The sequence below is a fragment of the Carcharhinus amblyrhynchos genome, chromosome 7, assembly GCF_965287045.1.
Source record: "Carcharhinus amblyrhynchos chromosome 7, sCarAmb.v2.hapA, whole genome shotgun sequence".
In the NCBI taxonomy this organism is placed as follows: domain Eukaryota; kingdom Metazoa; phylum Chordata; class Chondrichthyes; order Carcharhiniformes; family Carcharhinidae; genus Carcharhinus; species Carcharhinus amblyrhynchos.
Window position 1 is genome coordinate 80,809,756 of NC_137330.1, and position 12,469 is coordinate 80,822,224.

The window sequence follows — 12,469 nt, forward strand, 5'->3', positions numbered from 1 at the left end:
TAATGAGTCCCAAGGTATTCAGACCATCGATTAGCTCATGGCCAAACAAATCATTACAGGCTCAAAATGCAGTTCCCTCTAGATGTGAATCTGCACAGATCGCAGTTACCAGGGGCTCTCTGCCTCTGAACACCTCTCCCTAAGGAGAAATCTTGAAAATGCTGAGACCTTTCACTAACATGCAAGGCTGCTGTGTGGCACCAGAATAGATCAGTGGTGTCCCAGAAATAAAGTGGCAACCGTGACATTCACAGATCAGACAAACCAGAGAAACTGTCAATAGCAAACCACATAGAGTGGCAGGAGTGAACAGTACTGACCACTGTCAGCCAAAGGGTTCTAGTCACAGTTAACTGGAGTATCTGCATGTATAACATACAGAGTAATGTATACTGTGGATGCAGTAAGGATACAATTCAATTAACTAGCTGATTACTGCTGTAGAACTATAGTTAGTCACATCATTTCACCCCCTATGCAGAATTGGGTTTTTGTAGAATAGAATAAATCAGATCATACAAGAATTTATCAGGACCTTATTGGTTATGTAGCAAATCTTTGTGGTGAAATGACAAATTGAGATTAGTCGTTGTTCAGAGCAGTTGTTAACATAGTTACATTCGTTCATTTCACCTGAAATTATTAGGGTTATCAAGTATTTACAGCACTGAAACTAGCTGATCAAGTAGATCCATGACAGGGTTTATGCTTCACGTAAGTTTACTTCCGTTCTTCCTCAACAAACCCCATCAACATATCTTTCTATTCCTTTCACCCTCATATTCATGTCTCGCTTCCCTTGAAATGCATCTCTACTATTCTGTGCCTCCATATCATTTACAGATCCGGGGGGATTCAGAGTTGGAGATGGAAACAAGGATTGAAAACAGCAGAATAAATGAGTCACCGGACCCCATTTACTATTCAACTCTAAACCTGAGTTTGAAACTTTCCACCTCGCTCGAAATGAGCCATAGGCTGAAAGAAGAAAGGTTAAGTCATAAAATTAAACAGATAGATTATTTAGAAAAATACCACAGAAACGGCCCAGGAGAAATAATGCTGGAATGAGATGGTCTTCAGAGGGGGACGGTAGTCTCACACCTCGATCTGCTGCATTCAATCCTCTCCTTAGTTATACTGTTATTTTTGCTTTGATCCAAAACTCTAAGTTGTCCATAGTATTTTATGTTCAATGTATGGTGCTCAGGCTCATGTCAGATGGTGCACAGTACTTTCCTGTATTCATTTAAAATTTAATTCACCATTCACACTGAATTAATTTACTTTCTTGTATCTACTTAATACCAGAGAGTGTGGGGGGGGTGGGGTGGGGTGGGGTGGGGTTGGTGGAGGGAAGGTGGGGACAAGGATCATTTTGATAATTTTCTTTTTTTTGGCAGCAGAATAAACCAAAATCATTAGGATTTAATTTGGTTGTTCATCTCTTTCATTTGGTGTCAGAGGCTGACTTGGATAAGCACATCACTGAATAGATAAACAACAACTCCCCGCACACTGGATACAATTCAGGTTCCTTCTCCTGCTCTGTTCAGTTTAATCTGATGTAGAAATCCTGCCACTTTATAAGGTGTTCTCGTATGAAAAATCAAGCGGCCAGAACTTGGGAAGATATGCCACAGTGTAAAATTACTGGGCAAAATAAAACAAATGAGTACATAAATCAAACCTAGCTGCTGTGGAAAAAAAATGGGACAATATTTTATTTTGGAGTAAGCAATTCCAAGAGATAATGCAGCATGAGTAGGTGCACTCTCATATTTAGCATCTTATCTCACTAGACTGTTTTTGAAATAATAAAATGTATATCACCATGACAAAACTGAAAGAATAACTGTCTCTTACACATATGTTGTTATATCATTTCAACATTACAGTTGCCTTTCATCTCCCTCTACAGCCTCTCTTTTCTCACAAGAAAAGCATACACATGACATATTATTGACACTTATCTAGCCCACACATAGTTAAAAAAAACAACAGAGTTTACAACACCGATATTATCACCCACTCAATTAATCTCTAAACCCCAAAATTAAAAAACACACCAAAAATTTTTATCTTCTAAAAAAATCTACAAAATACATTTAGCCTGTAACAAAAGCAAAGTCTACTGCTGTATATTTAAATCAATCACTTAAAGCAACACATAAAATCAAAAGAATTTTGTTTTTTTTAAACCAGCCTTTCCTTTGCACTGCACCTTCGTTTCTTTGTTCATACCCATGCAATGGGACTATTTTAGCAGTGGCAGTGTGGTATTCATATCTAGCCTTTTAATGGTGATGGTGATTTCACTAACAGTTAAAGACTGAGGACTAGTTATCGAGCTTGTAGCTCGAGTCAGGAATTTTCCTGACTTGCTGGGCCCACTTTGGTAAGAAGTACCCAGAATGTGCTGATTTTTGTCGTGGGGTGGGGTGGTTGGCAGGTACAGATGTGGGGCCTACAGTCCGCAGGAACAGAGCGTAGGTAGCAATGGGGGCAGGTGAATGCCAAGGTGGGCTGGTTAGAAGGTCTGATTTGGTTGTCTGGAACATCCTTCCAGTAGTTTACGAAGTTGTTAGGCCTTCTAGCCCTCACCCCCACACATAGCCACCCCACCACCCTCATACCAACTCATATTCCTCACCCCGACCTCTTGTTCCCTCATACCCTTTGTACCATCTCATGCCCCCTCCCCTTCACCTCAACCCTCCACACCATCTCAATAGTCACTCTGCCAGATATCTACCATAGGAAAACCTCAGGAGGCATGTGGAGAAAAGAAAAAAAATTCTAACAGACTTATACAACTCCCACTCCTATGAAAGTTCAGAAAATCCATTCAAGGCTTTTAAACCTCACATGGTTATTGTAAATTCTATTCTATTCAGATCCCACATCGAAGGCCTTCAATAGTCTCTTTAAGCTCTCAGTCAAACTGTGAACTCAGAATATCCTGCTGAGAAACACTGCTTTTGATTACCTGTCCTAATATCTGTTAACTTTTCTAGAGTTGAACTTTCATCTGGGTGCAAAGATGTGCTTCAATGCATGAATCGCCACTTTTTATTTGGAGGAAGCCTGATTTTCCACTAGAGTCCTGAAAACCATTTTCCACTGACCTTTTTGCAGGGTGAGAATATCTAAGCCGCAAGACACCCACCTAAACCCCAATGAAGTTGTGCTCCCTATTTTAAGTGGGGGGGTGAAAAATCAGATTTCCTCCCACATACCACTTTTGTCTGGTGGTGCGGGATTTCGGAAGCCCACTGAGGGTATGTCAGGTTTTGACTTTGTGAAGAAAATGGAAAACCTGGGAAAATTCAGCCCAATGACTTCATGTTAGTAAATTGTGATTATTTTACCAAGCAATAACAACCAAAAGCACATTGACAGTTGCCTTTCTGACAGGTAGGCACAAAAAAACCTCTAGAACATAAATTTATAGGAAAAACACATACCATGACATGTGCATTTATGCCAAGAAACCACATGAAAGGCCCTAGTGATATCTAAGAGTTCTGAAAACTGTTATAACCATCATACCATAGCATATCATCTGAACGCCATTACTCTTTCTTGTAAGGACTCCACACAACTTCCATATAATAAACACTGAATGTCACGTTCTTCAGTAACCTATTGCAGACCACCCATGCAATCATCTTCTATTGTCAATCTCACAATTATCACAATACATCTGAACACCAATTAGAAGACACCGGACTCAAATGTTATGAACACAATTATGAACAGCTGATGAACAATGAAGATGTCAAAACGAAGTCATTCACATCACACTGCACATACAATAGTAAAACATAGCGCATTTAAATTGTTAAAGGTAAACATATAAAATAGATACTGTGCAAGGAGTTAAATAATGACAGTATTCATCTGGCACTCATAAATCACTTAACCTTTGCTCTCGCATTTTCTCTTGTCATTGGAAAACCTAAGCTGCATCAGTCACATAACTTTAGCATCAATTACTGCAAATAGAAGATTATAAACATACAGAGCTCATCCATTGTGAAGGGAACCATAGAAAAATAGATATATAAGCTGATAGAGTGTGCTATCTCATCCGAACCAATGGCCCCTTCAAATTTTTAGCTCTTGTGGCTCAGGTTTCTTTGTGTATCCCCCACCTCTTTTGCTTTGCCCCATCGTATTTAACCATGCTTTCAGCTGTCTGTGTCCAACACTCTGTAATGCACTCACTCACCACCCACCTAACCATTCCGTTTTCCTGCTTTAAATCCATCCTTAAAATCCACCTTTCTGATCAAGCATTTAATCCTTTTTCTTAAATTTCTTTCTTTGACTAAGTGTTCATCTTTCCTTGCATCTCTGCAAAGTGCCTCAGAACGCCAGTCTTTTTCTCTTTCATTCTTTGAATAGAGACAAATCTTCACAAACTCCTCTGTGCTTTTCAAATTGGTTTTTTAGAGAGTATATATGCGAAACACAAAAGAAATGGTCTTCTATATCAATCTGAAAAGGGGTCCACAGTTTCCTTCTTTTTAAAGACAGACACCATGCCTGCACAAATTTTGATTTGACCTGGGCTGCAGCAACTAACTTGCAGATATTCTCCTAAAACTAAATAGCTCATCTTTCACCAAGGCCTGTGGTGATAAGTGGATGGGATGATGGTGTGGTAAGTATCGCTCTATTCACAGAATGAAGATGATCTTACCACTTTGAATAATCTATTTCCTTCTTCAGATAGCTGAGTGGTATAACTGAAGAGAAGGGAGAATTAAAATGAAGGTTTAATATCAGCTAACAGGATATGCTTCCAAATCTAATGAGCAGTGCCAATAAACATAATTGGAAGTGTCCAAAAGGCAACAGTGGAATGGGTGAAACGGCCTCTGTGCTTTCTGACAAGGGCGATGTAAAATATTCTCATGTATGCTCCAGTACAAAGCATGGAAGGATTTTAATTTGGTCACAAAGTGGATTGGATTTAGGTGAAGTATTTAAACACTCATTTGAGGAAGGCCTCTTCTATGGTATTTGCTGAAGTGATAGTAATGGACTAACAATTCAGGGCTCAGGAGTTCAACTCACCACAATGGAAAGCTGTAAAAATGAATGTAATAATGTAGGCTGGCACAGGAAAATGGCCATTTGGACAAAAGGATAAAACATTTCCCGGAAAATGCTGGAAATACTCAGTATATCCGGCAGCAGAGAGAATTCGAAAGAAAGGACTTCTCCTGATTATTAACCCTGTTTCTCTCTCCACGAGTGTTGCCAGCTGCTACAAATTTCCAGCATCTGCAGTATTTTGCTTCTGAACTGGAGGAAGCAAGCTACCCAAAGTCCACAATGTGCAACTGAGTCTTAATGTTATCTGAGGTGGTGTAAGCAAGTTACTCAATTGTAAACAATTTCTTTACAACACCAATACAACAGAAACATCAAATGCACTTAAGTGTGACGACCCAGGCAGAAGCAGCATGGGACTCAGGTGATTCTGCAAAAATCTTCCTCATTAACGTATTAGCCGATACGCTTTGACACCATTCTGCTGGCTCTGAATCATTTTCACTCTCCTGTGAATATCTTCCCCCAAATCTGTTTCAGCAGCAAAAGGCTGATTGTTAGTACAATATCTTCCAACAGTTGACTTTTGAATTTTTTTTCCAAGGTGTGAGCATTGTTGGCCAGGCTTTGGGAAGGTAGGTGAGTTACTTACTGCAAGATTTCTGGTCTCTGGCATGTTCGTGCAGCTCCAGCAATTACGTGGTTGGTCCAATTCAGTTTCCAGAAATAGGAGCCCCCGAGATGTTGAAGGAGGTAATGCAATTGAATGTCAAGTGTGTACATCAAATTTTTTTTGCTACTTTAAATGTTTTTTTTAAACAGGTCACATAACTTATAGAATTGACAAGAGATAACAAGAACAAAAGAGTTTCGATCTCATCCTTGTGGAATCTCACACTTCATTGTAAGACCACATTATAATCAAGAAAATAGACGACTAACGGATAAGTTGATTCCCCAGCCAGGAAGATAACAAAGATAGGAACATTGAAATTCCTTATAACTGAAGAGGTTGACAGCTAGAATTTCACTAAAAGAAACAATGGATTTGGAAAGCAGGGGGGAGAGCCACTTCTGGATCAAGGTCCTATCCACTGCTAATCAAGAAATGAGTCTCCTCAACTCAGCAAAATCCTGCCCGATATTTCACAAATCTTTTTTAGAGAAGATAAGTGCCAGAGGATTGGTGACTGGCCAATGTATTACAGATTTGAAGAGGGGGAACAGAGTTCACCTGCGCCATAAAATATGCTTGAATTCTTGAGTGTTGAATTAAGGATAAAATATTGAAATATCTACAGCATAAGAAAATAATTAAAAGCAGCCAACACAGATTTCAGAGAGTTAGACAGTGCTTGACAAACTTCATATAAAGTCCTTTGATGAGGTGACAGCTTTGGTAGATGGAGGAAATGCAGTGGCTGTAACAGCATAAGAAACAAGGAGTAGAAGCAAACCACACAGCCCCTTGAGTCTGATCCATTTTTCAATCTGATTATGGATGAACCTTGGCTGCAACACCACTTCCCTGCCAGTGCTCATATCCCGAGATTACTTAAGAGACCATAAATCTATCTCAACCTTAAATATATTTAACACGACTCAATCAAGCATCCACAACCCACTGGGATAGAGAATTCCAAAGATTCGCACCCTTTGGGTGAAGTAATTTCTCCTCATCTCAATCCTAAATTATTGACTCCTTATCTGGTGCTATGTAATGAGGCAGGTAGAATTAGGGACCTTGCAGTGAAGGATCCTCTTGGAGAGAGTGATCATTGTATGGTGGAGTTTCTGGTGCAGATGGAGGAGGAGAAAGTGGGTTCCCGGACGCGCGTCCTTTGTTTGAATAGAGGGGAGTACGGTAGGATGAGAGAAGAATTGGCAAATGTTGACTGGGGGAGCGCGTTGGAAGGTAGGTCTGCTGAGGAGCAGTGGAGGATCTTTAAGGAGATCTTTCTTGGTGCTCAGCAGAAATTTATTCCGATGGTCAAAAAGGACCGTAGGAGGAGAGGTAATAAGCCGTGGATAACGAAGGAGGTGAAGGAAAGTGTTAAATTAAAAGCGGAGGAATTTAGAGTAGCTAAGAGTAGTGGGCGAGAAGAGGATTGGGAGAGGTTTAAATGTCAACAAAGATTGACAAAGAAGTTGATAAAGGAGGGTAGGAGAAACTATGAAGCTGGGCTAGCGCTCAATATAAAAAAGGATAGCAAGAGTTTTTATAAATATATAAAAAGGAAGAGGCTGGCTAGGGTGAACGTTGGTCCTTTAGAGGATGAGAAAGGGGACCTAGTGGTAGGGGATGGGGATATGGCTAAGGTATTGAATAACTTTTTTGTTTCTGTCTTCACGGAGGAGGTGAATAATTTGCCGGGTGTTAGCGATGGAAAGGTGGTAGGACTGGTGGGTCTTAATGACATTACTGTTACTAGAGAGGCGGTGCTCGACAGACTGGAGGGGCTGATTGTGGACAAGTCCCCAGGACCGGATGGAATGCATCCGAGGGTTCTGAAAGAAATGGCGGAGGTGATAGTGGATGCCTTGGTGGTTATTTTCCAGACGTCGCTGGATTCCGGGGAAGTGCCGGATGATTGGAAAACGGCTAATGTTACGCCGTTGTTTAAGAAGGGTGCCAGGCAAAAGGCGGGGAATTATAGGCTGGTTAGTTTAACGTCTGTGGTAGGTAAAATGTTAGAATCCGTCATTAAGGAGGAAATTGCGAGGCATCTTGAAGGGAATTGCTTGATAGAGCAGACGCAGCACGGTTTCATTAAAGGGAAGTCGTGTCTGACAAATTTACTGGAGTTCTATGAGGATGTGCCTAGGGCGGTGGATACAGGAGAGCCGGTGGATGTGGTCTTTCTGGATTTTCAGAAGGCGTTTGACAAAGTACCTCACAAGAGGTTATTGCAGAAGGTCGGGGAACATGGAGTTGGGGGTAGGGTGTTAGCGTGGACAGAGGATTGGTTGTCAAATAGGAGGCAGAGAGTGGGGGTCAACGGGTGCTATTCGGATTGGCGGATGGTGACTAGTGGAGTGCCCCAGGGGTCGGTGCTGGGGCCTCAGCTTTTTACCATTTATATAGATGATCTGGAGGAGGGAACCGAGTGTAGGGTGTCGAAATTTGCTGATGACACCAAGATTGGGGGAACGGCAAATTGTGCGGAGGGTGTGGAGAGTCTGCAGAAGGATCTAGATAGGCTGGGCGAATGGGCCAGGAAATGGCAAATGGAATTTAATGTTGGCAAGTGTGAGGTGGTCCACTTTGGTAGGAAGAATGGTAGGAAGGACTATTACTTACGGGGCGAAAAACTGCAGCAGGCGACGGTGCAGAGGGACCTCGGGGTCCTTGTGCATGAGTCGCAAAAACCCAGCTTGCAGGTGCAGCAGGTGGTCAGGAAGGCGAATGGGATGCTGGCCTTCATAGCGAGGGGGATTGAATATAAAAGTAGGGAGGTCTTGCTGCAGCTGTATTCGGCATTGGTGAGGCCGCAGCTGGAGTACTGTGTGCAGTTTTGGGCGCCGCACCTGCGCAAAGATATTTTGGCCTTGGAGTGCAGAGGAGGTTTACTAGGCTGATACCGGAGTTGAGGGGGTTGAGCTATGAGGAGAGGCTGAATAAACTGGGCTTGTACTCGTTAGAGTTTAGAAGAATGAGGGGAGATCTCATTGAGACGTATAAGATGATGAATGGGATGATAGGATAGAGGTGGAGAGACTCTTCCCGCTCAAAAAGGACAGTAGGACTAGGGGGCACAGCCTCAGGATAAAGGGGGGCGTGGTTTAGAACGGAGTTGAGGAGGAACTTCTTCACTCAAAGGGTGGTGAATCTCTGGAATTCTCTGCCCGTTGAAGTGGTGGAGGCTGCCTCGCTAAATATTTTAAGACGCGGGTTGATGGGTTTTTGATAAGAGAGGGGATTAAGGGTTATGGGGAGAGGGCGGGAAAGTGGAACTGAGCCATGACAGATCAGCCATGATCTTATTGAATGGCGGGGCAGGCTTGAAGGGCTAGATGGCCTACTCCTGCTCCTATTTCTTATGTTCTTATGTTACCTTCAGATTGTGCCCTCCCCCTGTTCTAAATTCCCCAGGCAAGGGAAACAATCTCAGTGTCGGCCTTGTCAAGTCCCTTCATAATTTTGTATGTTTCAATGCGATTATCTCTAATTCTTCTAAACTTTGGCGTCCCAATTTATTTCGCTTCTCATTCCAGGGACTAATCTTGCAAACCTTCACTGTAGTGCCTCCAATTAAAATATCCTTCCTTAAAGATGGAGAGAAAAACTGTGGTCTGATCAAATCCCTGTATTACTGTAGCAAGATGTCTTTATTCTTGTATTCCAATCTCCTTGCAAAAGACTAACCTACCACTTTTGTTCCAATTTCTTATTGTATTAGAATGTTAACTTCTTGTGTGTGCTAAGAAAAAGAACAAAGAAAAGGACAGCAGAGGAATAGGCCCTTCTGCCCTCCAAGTTTGTGCTGATCATGATGCATTCATTAAAAAACCTTTTGCCCTCACTTGATCTGTATCCTTCTATTTCCTCCCTCTTCATGTACCCATCCAGATGCCTCTTAAATGTTGCTAATGTGCCTGCTTCCAGCACTCTCTCTGGCAGCGAGTTTCAGGCATCCACCACTCTTTCCTTAAAAACGTTCCCCTGCACATCTCCCTTAAACATTCCCCTCTCACCCTGAATCTGTGCCTGTTTGTAATTGACACTTCCACCCTGGGAAAAAGCCTTTGACTATCCAGCCTGTCTATGCCTCTCATAATTTTGTAGACCTTTATCAGGTCTCCCCTCAGCCTCCGTTTTTTCAGTGAAAACGATGCTAGTTTATTCACCCTCTCCTCGTAGCCAGCACCATCAAGGCCAAGCAACATCCTGGTGAATCTGCTTTGCACTCTCTCCAAAGCTTCCACATCATTTTGGTAGTGTGGTGACCTGAACTGCATGCGATACTCCAAATGCAACCCAACCAAGGTTTTATATAGCTGCAACATGATTTTTCCAACTCTTGAACTTAATGCTCTGGCTGATGAAGCATGCCATATGCCTTCTTAATCACCTTGGTCACTGGTGTTGCCACTTTTTGAGGAAGTGTGGACCTGCACGCCCAGACCCCTCTATATGTTAACGTTCATAAGGGTTTACCATTTACAATATAATTCATACCTAAATTTGATCCTCCAAAATGCATCACCTTGCATTTGTCCAGATTAAACTCCAACTGCCATTTCTGTGCCCAAGCCTCCAATCTATCTACATCATGTTGCATCCTCTGACAATCCTTGGTACTATCAGCAACTCCCGCCAATCTTTGCGTGATCCGCAAATTTAATAATTAGACCATCCACATTTTCCTCCAGATCATTTATATATATTACCCAACAACAAAGATCCCAGGACTGATCCCTGCGGAACACCACTAACCACAGATCTCTACTCTGACACTCTTCTACCACTAGTCCCTGTCTCCTGTAACCAAGCTTTTTCTGTTTCCAGCTAGCCAGCCCACCCCGAATCCCATCTCTCTTAACACTCCACATTAAATGCTTCATATTTTAAAAAATGAATCTGGTTTACAATTCTTAATACCAAAGTAGCACTAGCAATTACACTTCTCCACATTATACTCCATTTGTCACTTTGATGTCCACACACTTGACTTTTCACCATCGGCAAACCTAGATTCATTCATCCCAATTTCTTTGTCTCAGATCATTAGTACAGAACATAAATAACTGAAGCCCTAGCATTAATCCTTATGGCAACTGGTCACAACTTAAAAATACTCTGTTTAACGCTCCTCTTTGCTTCTTGTCCATTAACTAATCATCTGTCCATGCCAATATGTTACTCCCAACTCCATGAGCCTTTATCTTCTGTGTCAAACTTTTGTGTGGCAATTTATTAAATGTCTTCAGGAATTCTAAATATACTACATCTACTATTCGCCTTCATTGGCCCTGCAGGTCATATCCTCACCTAATAAATTTGTCAGACCCAATTTTCCTTTCATAAAACCATATTGACTTTGCCTGTTCATGCTCTGATTTTATCAGTGTAATGTTAAAACTTCTTTTGTAGTATATTCTCGTATTTTCCCAATAATGAACATCAGGTTAACCAGTTTGCAGTTCCCTGTTTTCTCTCTCTTCCTTTCTTGATTAACAGTGTTACATTTGCTAACTTCCAATCTGCTGCTGGAAAATATCCAGGAATATCAGAAAATCACAACCAGCGGATTTACTATTTTTGTAACTACCTCTTTCAGGACACAAGGATTTTTCTTCATTCTTTCCTGGGATCTGGGCAACACCAACAAGACCAGCATTTGCTGCCCATCCTTAATTGCCCTTGAATGCAGTGGCTTGCCAGGTTCTTTCAGAGAGTAGTTAAGAATCAACCACTTCACTGTAGGTTTGGAGTAACAATCCTTCCATAACTATAACGTTCATGGTGGGAGATATAGGAGGGATGTCCGAGGTAGAGTCTTTACTCAGAGTGGTTGGGGTGTGGAATAGACTGCCTGCTGTGATAGTGGAGTCGGACACTTTAGGAACTTTCAAGCGGTTATTGGATAGGCACATGGAGCACACCAGAATTATAGGGAGGGGATAGCTTGATCTTGGGATTGGACACAGCTCGGCACAACATTGAGGGCCGAAGGGCCTGTACTGTGCTGTACTGTTCTATGTTTCCTTGTTGGAGCATTAGTGAGCCAGGTAGATTTTTATGACAATTGAAGATAGTTTTATGATCACCATCACTGAGACTAGCTTTATATTCAGACTTATTAACTGAATTCAAATTCCACTGGCTGCTGTGATGGGATTTGATGTCCCCATGTCCTCAGAGCATTAGCCTGGACCTTTAGATTACTAGAATGTGATATTACCACTGCACCATCGTCACCCCTCAAGCACTAGGATGCAGGCCATCATCCACTCTAGTGTATCGACTCCATATGAACCACAGCAATTCAAGGCAGCAGCTCACCACCACCTTCAATAAGCAATTAGCGACGGGCAATAAATGCTGGGCTAGCCACACACACATCCTAAGAACGAGTGAAAGAAAAGTTCCTGGGAATTTGTTGGATTTTGGTCACTATGTTTCTTTAATACTTATTCTCTGTTGATAGCAATTATCTTATGTTTCTCACTCTTTTAGCTCCTTGGTTACCCTCTATTTTTGGCATGTAATTTGTGTATTCTATTGTGAAGGCAGACACAAAATACCTGTTCAATGTCTCTGGCATTTCTTTATTTACCATGTCCCTCAGAGACGAGAATTTACTTTAGCTCCTCTCCTTCTGTTTTACTTGTAAGAATTCTTACAATCTATTTTCATATTTCTGGATACGGTGTACATGGGCTGTCAGAAAGCTTTTGAGAA

At 41.7% G+C, this 12,469-nt stretch overlaps 1 protein-coding gene across 5 annotated transcripts in view; it reads right to left on the reverse strand.

The window, feature by feature from the left end:
- fbxl4 (F-box and leucine-rich repeat protein 4) overlaps window positions 1-12,469 on the reverse strand; it is a 97,513-nt gene that overhangs the window by 14,907 nt on the left and 70,137 nt on the right. The window lies entirely within an intron of this gene.